Source organism: Xyrauchen texanus, chromosome 28 (assembly GCF_025860055.1).
Source record: "Xyrauchen texanus isolate HMW12.3.18 chromosome 28, RBS_HiC_50CHRs, whole genome shotgun sequence".
Lineage (NCBI taxonomy): Eukaryota > Metazoa > Chordata > Actinopteri > Cypriniformes > Catostomidae > Xyrauchen > Xyrauchen texanus.
The window spans coordinates 26,077,254-26,086,408 of NC_068303.1; positions in this window are offsets into that span (position 1 = coordinate 26,077,254).

Below are 9,155 nucleotides of genomic sequence, written 5' to 3' on the forward strand. Positions count from 1 at the left end.
GCCAATATGTGTCAACCAATGAATGAGGGCTTGTTCTCATTTGTCAAAGATATTTGGATTAAACGTCCCATTTTATACAATTAGTCAATATACGGTGCACTTAAAAGAACGTGTCTGTTTAATGGCAGACCTGAGGGTTACCTCTAGCAGAAGCAACTTGAGCTTGTTTACTTCTAATCTTGAGGTAATTTTCCCCCAGATTCCATCAGTTCAGTTGAGAAAGAATGAATTGCTCAATGAGGGCTGAGGTCATTTTTGTTGTTTTTTGTTTTAACTGCTCAAACTTCCAATAGGTTTTCTAGCACACAATTTGTCTCAGCCAGATAAGTGAAGACATTAATATGGGATGCCAAGTTTCACTGCATGGGCTGCTACAAACCCCTTTGTGCCTGCTGGAATTTTAAAAGCAGACTTCAGATTGTTTGTAGTGGATGAGGTGGAGGGTTTTTGCCAGGGATGAAAAAGAACATGAGGATAGACAATGGTCTGTGTGAGTAAACTCGAGTGTGTGCGTGAATGTTCATGTGTGTGGATTTGGTTTGTAAGTCTTACCTCTAACTTCAGCTCCATCCTTGGTTGCTGCTCTGACCCCTCCACCTCTCTCATGTGAGTGTCGTCTGGGATAATCTGATGCAAAGACTTTGTTTCATTGGATTTAAAACCTGGCCAAAGGGAACTGGGGATGGGCAGGCAACTTCATACAAGGAATTATTATTCCAACTTCACATTGCAAACAAATTCCATAAGCCTTGCTATATCAGGTTCATGGGTTAAAATAGTTGTTCAAAGAAATAGTTCACCCAAAAAATTATTTACTCCCCTCATGTCATTCCAAACCCAAATTACTAAATTTCTTATTCAGAACACAAAATCGAAAATCTAATAGCGATAAATTCTAATAAAAACTTTTACTCTTACTTCATTACAATGGGTGATGTTACTGTCGTTATATTACTGATTTAATTCAATAAGTGTTAATAAATGTGTAATTTATTGAGTTTTTTTTAATAGGACTTTTACGGCACCAGAATTTTACAGCGTCGCTCTGTCACTCAACTCAAGTTCGTCACTGCTGCAACAGCAGTCAAGTGCTCAAAACAAACACTTTCTTAATTTCACACAGTGAAAATAAAGAGTTGTGTTCATGCAATGCCTTCATTTCAACATACAGAATTATGGATTCAACTACAAAAACATGTTGCGGTAAGTTGTGGTGATAATGATAACACAGGCTTGTTTGTTATGTTAATGGTCAGGTTCAGCGTTATTCTGAACCTACGAGCTATGTTGATATTAGTTTTGAACTATACATTTTTCTTATGTCAGTGCTGCAATACATCAATGCATATAGATTCATGTTACAAGCTGTCTATATCTGATGTGAACGATATCGCATCGCAACATCAAGCGGACACATCAATTGTAGACAGCGTCATTGGATGTAATGGGAGCAAATTTTTTGGCCGCATCATGCCACGCTGCTCGCATCTGATGTAGACAGAATGTTATTTCCATTCTGATTCAGAACACATGACATTGTGTCACTAAGCTGACGCTACGGAGTGTCCTTCTACACAACATAGTTGAAACCTTTCCACAATAACGGCAGGATTGGCTATGGTGTTTAAGCCCCACCCTTTTAGACACTAAGCTGTCTGTTATAAAAGTAGACACGCAAACACCATTCCTCAGAATTTTCTTCAAGACAGCGATTCATTTGTCTAGAAGCCTTCTACTACTTCGCCATCGACATGCACAAGTCAGAGGACGGGATCTTCATGACAACGAGAAGACTCTCCGCACCCCTGCAGTATTCTGACTAACATTTACCCCACCTCGCCATTTGACTATTCGCAGTCGCAATCATCCTGTTTCCTCACAGTGCAGCGACCATCGTTCACATATAAATTCTGTATGTTCCCCTCCAGGCTGACCATGAGGGTCTTTCACTTGCGGCATACTCATGTCAGTCGCCATCCCGGGAGACTGCGGCATCATGTTTCCTCTCTAGGAAGGTTATGTCATGTAGTGTGGCATGATGGGAATCTGTTCCCCATAGCATCAGCTTAGTGACACAATGTCAAGTGTACTGAATCGTAAGGGAACGTCTCTATTATGTATGTAACCTCGGTTCCCTGAGATGAAGGGAATGAAACATTGTGTAAACTGGCTTCACTATGGACTTAGGTCCCTCAAAAGCTGTTTGCATGCCCACGTTAATACCAGACAGCTTTGTGCCTAAAGGGGTGGGGCTTAAACACCATAGCCAATCATGGCATTATTGTAGAATGGTTTCAGCTAGGTCGTGTAGAAGGACACTCCAAGTAGCGTCAGCTTAGTGATGCAATGTCTCATTCCATTAATCTCAGGGAACCGAGGTTACATACGTAACCGAGACATTTGCCCTGCTGATTTTGTGCTTGATAATACAGCTCAAACATACAGCCATATGCGTTAGAGAACATGCTCTGAACTAAAATAAGCCTAAACACGCTTCTAAACACAGAGATAAGGTGCAACTTCACTTTTAAATTCTTTTGTCATTGTATGTATTGTACACTACAGAATATACTGAACTAAGAATCAATGCAGGACTTTAAAAAGTTGTGAAATAGCAACATTAGTTGTTAATAATACATGCTCTCTCTTTGATTCATAACTAAGAATATACAGTATTATACATAATATTATAATTGAGCCTGTGAGACATTTAGATTTTTTTATGTAAAAATTAATAATAATGTTTCCAAACTTGTCTTCTAATTTTCAAACCCGATATGTCAAACATCCTTAAAATAATGTTCAACCATAAATTAATATACTGTCATCATTTAGACTCACTCTCATTGTTCCAAACCTTTAATTTAATTTACATACAATACACCCACAGTTTGCGTGCATACAACATGTTAGCACAAACACTCCCACCCACGCTGACTTGCACTTTGCGCATTCAAAAATAAAAGAGCACTTAATCTAAAAACAAAATGGGCATGGTTTTAAAAAATGTCTCTATGTCAACTATCGTTCAGATATAGGTGAATTTGCACCAGCTTGGCAACTTTGCACTCCAGTGTATTTATGTTCACTAGACGAGAGTGGAAAAAGATGTTGCAATCAAAATAGGTGGAGGACCAGGTCACACCTAACGAAATAAATGTTTCCTGAATGTTTGTGCTGGTAAGCTCAAACCACCACATCAAACACACAAATACTATGTTTTAGCCAGAATTTGTACTAAATACCGTCACAAACATTAGTTTTTCAGTTTCGTTAGAACAGTATGTTGGCACGTTAAGATACATTTTTTACAGGTTTAGAAACGACTTGAGGGCGAGTAGATTTTGATGGAATTTTACTTTGTAAACTATTCCTACATGACATTCTTTAGGAAATAGTCAGCTAGTTCCAACAGTATTTTGTGTTTAATCCTATGTAACTTCCTGTTCCCTTATAGTGCCTGTATAAGTGACAGTACTATACTCCTGTGGGTGCTTTGCACATTAATGCACTGTTGTTTGCTGGGATATCACCAACCTTGATTAGTTATGATGTGTAATTGTTGGTGACTTGGCTGCCTGGCATCCCATGATATGTTCATAGTCCAATTACAGAATTAGTTGAGGTGAAAGAGATACATATTTAAACAGGTGATATATTTTCAGCTACACTGTGATATTTTCTTCACCGGTTCCACTTGCTCATTAGTTTGATGAGTAGTGGCCAACACTGCTGTGTTGGAATAGATATAGGGAAAGGATGTGCAACAAATCCAAACACGTTGGTCCCATAGAGCAATTCTGAATTGGTTGGTTTGTTTAGATTACTGCCTTACTAGTTAAACAAGTTACTTGGTCTATGGCTGTATTTCTATATGAAGGATCAGTCAATACTAAAGTCATGCCACCATTTGTACATGCTTACGGTAGGGTGGGTGAGCTGGACCAGCCTATAATATCTGATTCTTTGTGGTGCCTTGTCTTTTTGGGTGCTTCTATGTAGCCATGGCAGCCAATGCAGCAAACAACAATGCCAGTGTCTCTATCTCCTTTCATATTTCACTCAGTACTGTAAATAGCCAATAAATATTGTCCAATACTTTCAGAGAAAATGCGCTCAGTAGTGCTCACATTTCTGTTTTGGGGCAAGTCTTCGCGAAACTAAATTATCAGCATATTATAAATTAAAGGCAATACTTACCATCTACTTGAACAATGGGTTCAACATATTTCCTGAATTATAAATACACTGACCGGTTCCATATGACTCAACGGTTTTGTTTGTGATTGGATTTGAAAGTTAATGAGACAGTCTCTTGATATAATTGGTTGGTTTGGGTACTAGATGACAGTTATGATGAAGTTAGCAATTTATTTGATGATTGTTGATGTACTTCTGCCTATGCCTTCCTCTGTCTTGCAAAATGAATGAGCTGTAGTGCCAACAAGTTAATCTTTTCTCTCTGTCGTTTGTCTTGTGAACAAAATTGTCTAGCCAAATGGATTTATGCCTGCAAAAAGAAAAAAATAAGAAAAAAGAAGAAAAAAATGTGTGTAGACCAATAAGAATAAAAGAAACGGGATGTGTAAACATGGTGCTCACTGGGTCAAACCTTTTAAGCTAAATTTTAGATGGCATTGGACACATGAAGTATTTAAGTCTTTTTAAAGGCCTATAGTGCTCAACCATCTATAGACTGCTTATACATCTTTTGGATTCTTAGCATGCCCTCAGAATGCATCTATGGTGACCCCTCCAACACATTTGCATGTTAGCATTCTTCAATGCAATGTTCCACCCATTTCCAGGGTTCTCTGAGAGCATTTACATGCTCATTGTATCCAGTCAATTTTGATGTGTACAGTGGTTTTACAATCATCGGAATTTAAATACAGCCAAAACAAAACGGTGCATTTTTGTTTCTTGATCTGGTGCTTATTAACATTCTAAAGGTGCTACCACTGAATGTGGACTGCAGGATGTTGTGGCTCACTAAGCAAGGCCACCATCTGATACACCTGCCTCTTTAAGCTCACGGACACTTTCCTCTTTGGAAGAACAACCACCTCGACACAGTTTACAGCCAAACATCACTCTTTGAAATATGGTGCCATGTATTATGTTTCAAGCATTGGTGCAGAATATTTGTTCATTTTCACATTTTCCAAGATTTATGTGCATTTTATGTATCTTTGTTTAAAAAGTGTTCAGATTTATAAATCTGCACTAGTATTAGAGACATTTTGACATTCATACACAGGCCTAAAATTATTTCTGATTAAAGTAAATGCTATATAGAAGGTGGTTGCTGTGTTGTAAATTCCTGTCATCTCTATGTGTATCTCTTCTGTTATTGTAGATCTGGCTGTATATTTTGTTGGAAAATGGTCTTATTAACGATTATGGTTGTTAGATGAATTGCTGCTGATTTTAGAGTTGTTATCCATGCTATTGGAGACAGGTAAATTACCTGTATAAACAGATTGTGTTACATTGTCATTGAAACATGTTTTCTGACATGGGTTATTCAAGAAAGATGGCACAAAGTTATTTAGCAAATTATTTGCTTCTATCTGTAACATTTTTCTTAACTGACTGTATTCATTACTTATGTTTAAAAAAAAGAAGATTTATTTGATGTTGTCAAATACAAATGAACGTAAATTGTTTTGGTTGATTGCCATTATTTGAGAACAAAGCTGGTGTCCAGTAATGCATAAAATCTTATTTTTGGGAAAAAAAAAATATTATTAATACTGATGACATATGGTGCTAAAGTTGTTTTTGTAAACTTTGGTTTTTAGATAAAAAAAATGAATATAATATTGAAAAAGAACATGTTGAGCCTTGCTCTAGATCTATATATGAGACTGATCATCTCTGAAGACTGGAAAAAGCATTTTAAAGTAAGTACATATATACAAAAATTTATACTTTGTTTATGCACAATTTTCCCAGTGACAGGCCAAAAGTGGTTATATACTAATATGTTCAGATGTGTGTGTGCGTTTGAGTATACTGATATGATAGAGATAGATTTCACGGAGTAACAAATTGTTGTTTAATAAAGATACTACGTTATTATAATTCAGTTTTATCATCAAATTGATTCAAATCACATTATACTGACCAAAATGAGCGGAGTTATGAATCCTTCTAATTCAAGTAGATTCATATCTCCAAATAAAGAGCAAACAATTACTACAAACATAAATTACAATGTTAAGCAAAAATAAAAATAACGTATAATTTAAAACTTTATAACAAAGTAACTTATGGTTGTTGTTTCAACAAAAATCTATTATTCTTTCCAAGTCACCACTGTCAGAAAGAAAGAAATATTTGACAAACTTAATTCTTACACTCTTTGAAGAAGAATAAAAACCTTAATGAGCTGACTTTACTCAACTGTTTAATTAAACTCGTTCTCTCAATTGAATTGAATAATGACATCTCCAAAATTTGTGTAAATAAGTTAATTGTGTTCATTTATAATAAACATAACTATTTAAGTTAAGGCAACTATGTGCAAGTAGACTTTGGGTCCGTTTACACGACGTTTTCAACTAAAAACTGAAAACGTTTTATGCGTTTTGGCTGTTCGTTTACACAACAACGCGGTTTTGGGGCCTGAAAATGCAAACTTTTGAAAACGGATTTCAAAATGCTAGTTTTTGTAAATTATGCCGGTATCGTCTCCGTGTAAACATACAAAAATGATGGCATCATGCGTACGCGTATTACGTGTTTAGCATGAACCTCGTCCTCACCTCCAGGGCGAACAGACTAACATGAGATCACAGATGGAGTCCATAAAAAGGTGGCGTGGCGTGCTGTGTAGTCCAGGGTCACTTGTAGCACCTAATAAAGCAACCTCATCATCCGTCCAGACAAAATTACTCGATGCTTTCGCCGTCTTCATTGTTTGTATTCACCGCTCTGTGGTAGAACGCTTATGTGCGCAGGCGCATAGTGTTTCTTTACAAAGGCTGCGTCTCGTTTGGAAGCGTTTGGAAGCATGCATCCTCCGGAGATCGCTTGTCTCGTTTAAGACAAGCGAGTAGGACACTTCAAATGCAGCCCTCGAATGCGACTTTCACGGGAATTCAGAGGATGCATGATGTGTATCCTTTGTGGCCACTTATAACCCACAGTAGCCTACTGTGCTTCAATGGAAATGTAAAAAACCAAAATGTTGAAAAACATATGATGTTCAAACGCAAATAATGTTAATTCCCAAGTTGAAGTAGGCCTACCTCAGTAGTGTACTAATATGTATAATTAAATTAATAGATAATTTAAACGAAGTATTAGACTAAAAGTAGCCTACACCAATAAAATCTATTTTCTTATAATTTTTTGTACATCATTGTTAGATTTGCTATTAGGAATGGGCGGATCTATCCTAAAAGTATCGATACTTCAAGATACTTAGGCCTATGTTGTATCGAAAATATCGATCCTCACACAAAAATATTGATTCTAAATAATGTATTTATTTTAACTAGGGTGTTATTATTTGATTACCACGAACAATAATCATAAGCTAAAAATGGATTAGGCTATATTAGCAAATACTTTTGCAGGATGGGAACTGTTTCTTCTACTCGTCTTAACTTCATTAATGCCGAAAAACACAAGCATACAAGCGCTTGCAATGTCACAAGACTCGTTTAAACAAGAGGGAGCAGCGCCTTGTAGAGGTAATGAAAGAAAATCAGAGAAGCAGCTTCTGGTGTGTAGTCTATAAGTCGTATGTGCTCATATCAGTTTTAGGATTTTGCGTATGCTCACATGAAATAACTGATGATTCGTGTGTCCGCCAGAACAACGAGCATTTGACACTGAACATTTTCAATCTAATAACGCGATGCTGCAGCTCAGTTGAGTGAATTGTGTTTTATTATTATTATTATTATTATTATTAAAAATGTACAGAGATGCACTGGGGAGCACTGGCAAGACAGACAGTCGGACTGAGCTGATCCACCAATCAGAACGTTCTTTTCAGACGCGATTGGATATTTGTTAACGAATCATATTTTCCGTTTTAGTAAAGGGCGGGACATTTCCAGCGTCTTTAACACAATCGTTCCTGGAGAAACGATAATTTGCACTGCATAGTTATTTCCCTGATAAACGTAAATATATGTATATACATTTAAATGTATCTTATGCAATTAAACTTTGTGAAAATATTGCATGTTATTGCACCCCTGAAAAAATATATTTTTATTCTTCTTTTTTTGCGCTTTATACTGCTGTCAGTGGTGTCTTTTTCCCGTGATATCAAATAATGTATATTTCTAAGAAGGAAAACAATTTCACTCTACACAGAAAAGCACATAATATTACACAAATACATTAAAAAACATTAATTTATATGTAGGCTATGGTAATTCAGGTTATCGTGAACATTACTACACTCATATTAATAACAGTATATTGCGTATTATGAATTAGTTTATTAGTTAGAATTATATTCAAGTATTAACAATTTTCATAGTAGCATAATAAAAGGAACAATAATGACAAGTATTAATTCAAATACATATTTAACATGAAGTTACTATAATACTGAACCCATTGATTTACTACAGTAATATAACCATGGTTAATTGTGTGGTACCTAAATACCATGGTTAAACTGTATTACTGTAGTGAAATGGTTAATTTTTTAAAGGGTAAACAAATCAGAAGTCTAATAATTTTCTGGCAAAAATAATAATAATAATAATGAATTGAATATTGATTAAATTATTAATTTAAATTACCCATTTTATCCCTAGTAATCGTAAAAAAATATATGTAACAGAAGTATCGGTATCGACGATATTGGACTTGGATCGAAAAGAAAATAAGTGGTATCGCCCATCCCTATTTGCTATTTAAATGTTGTTGTTAATTAATTGAATGGACTCAAATCTAGGTCATACAACAACAGTTTAAATAAAGATTACAACTGATTCTAGGTCAGTCATTAAACAAACTTATTTTCTCCACAGAAATGTACATGACTGTACTTACATTTACATTTATGCATTTGGCAGACCCTTTTATCCAAAGCAACTTACAGAGCCCTTATTACAGGGACAATCCCCCTGGAGCAACCTGGAGTTAAGTGCCTTGCTCAAGGACACAATGGTGGTGGCTGT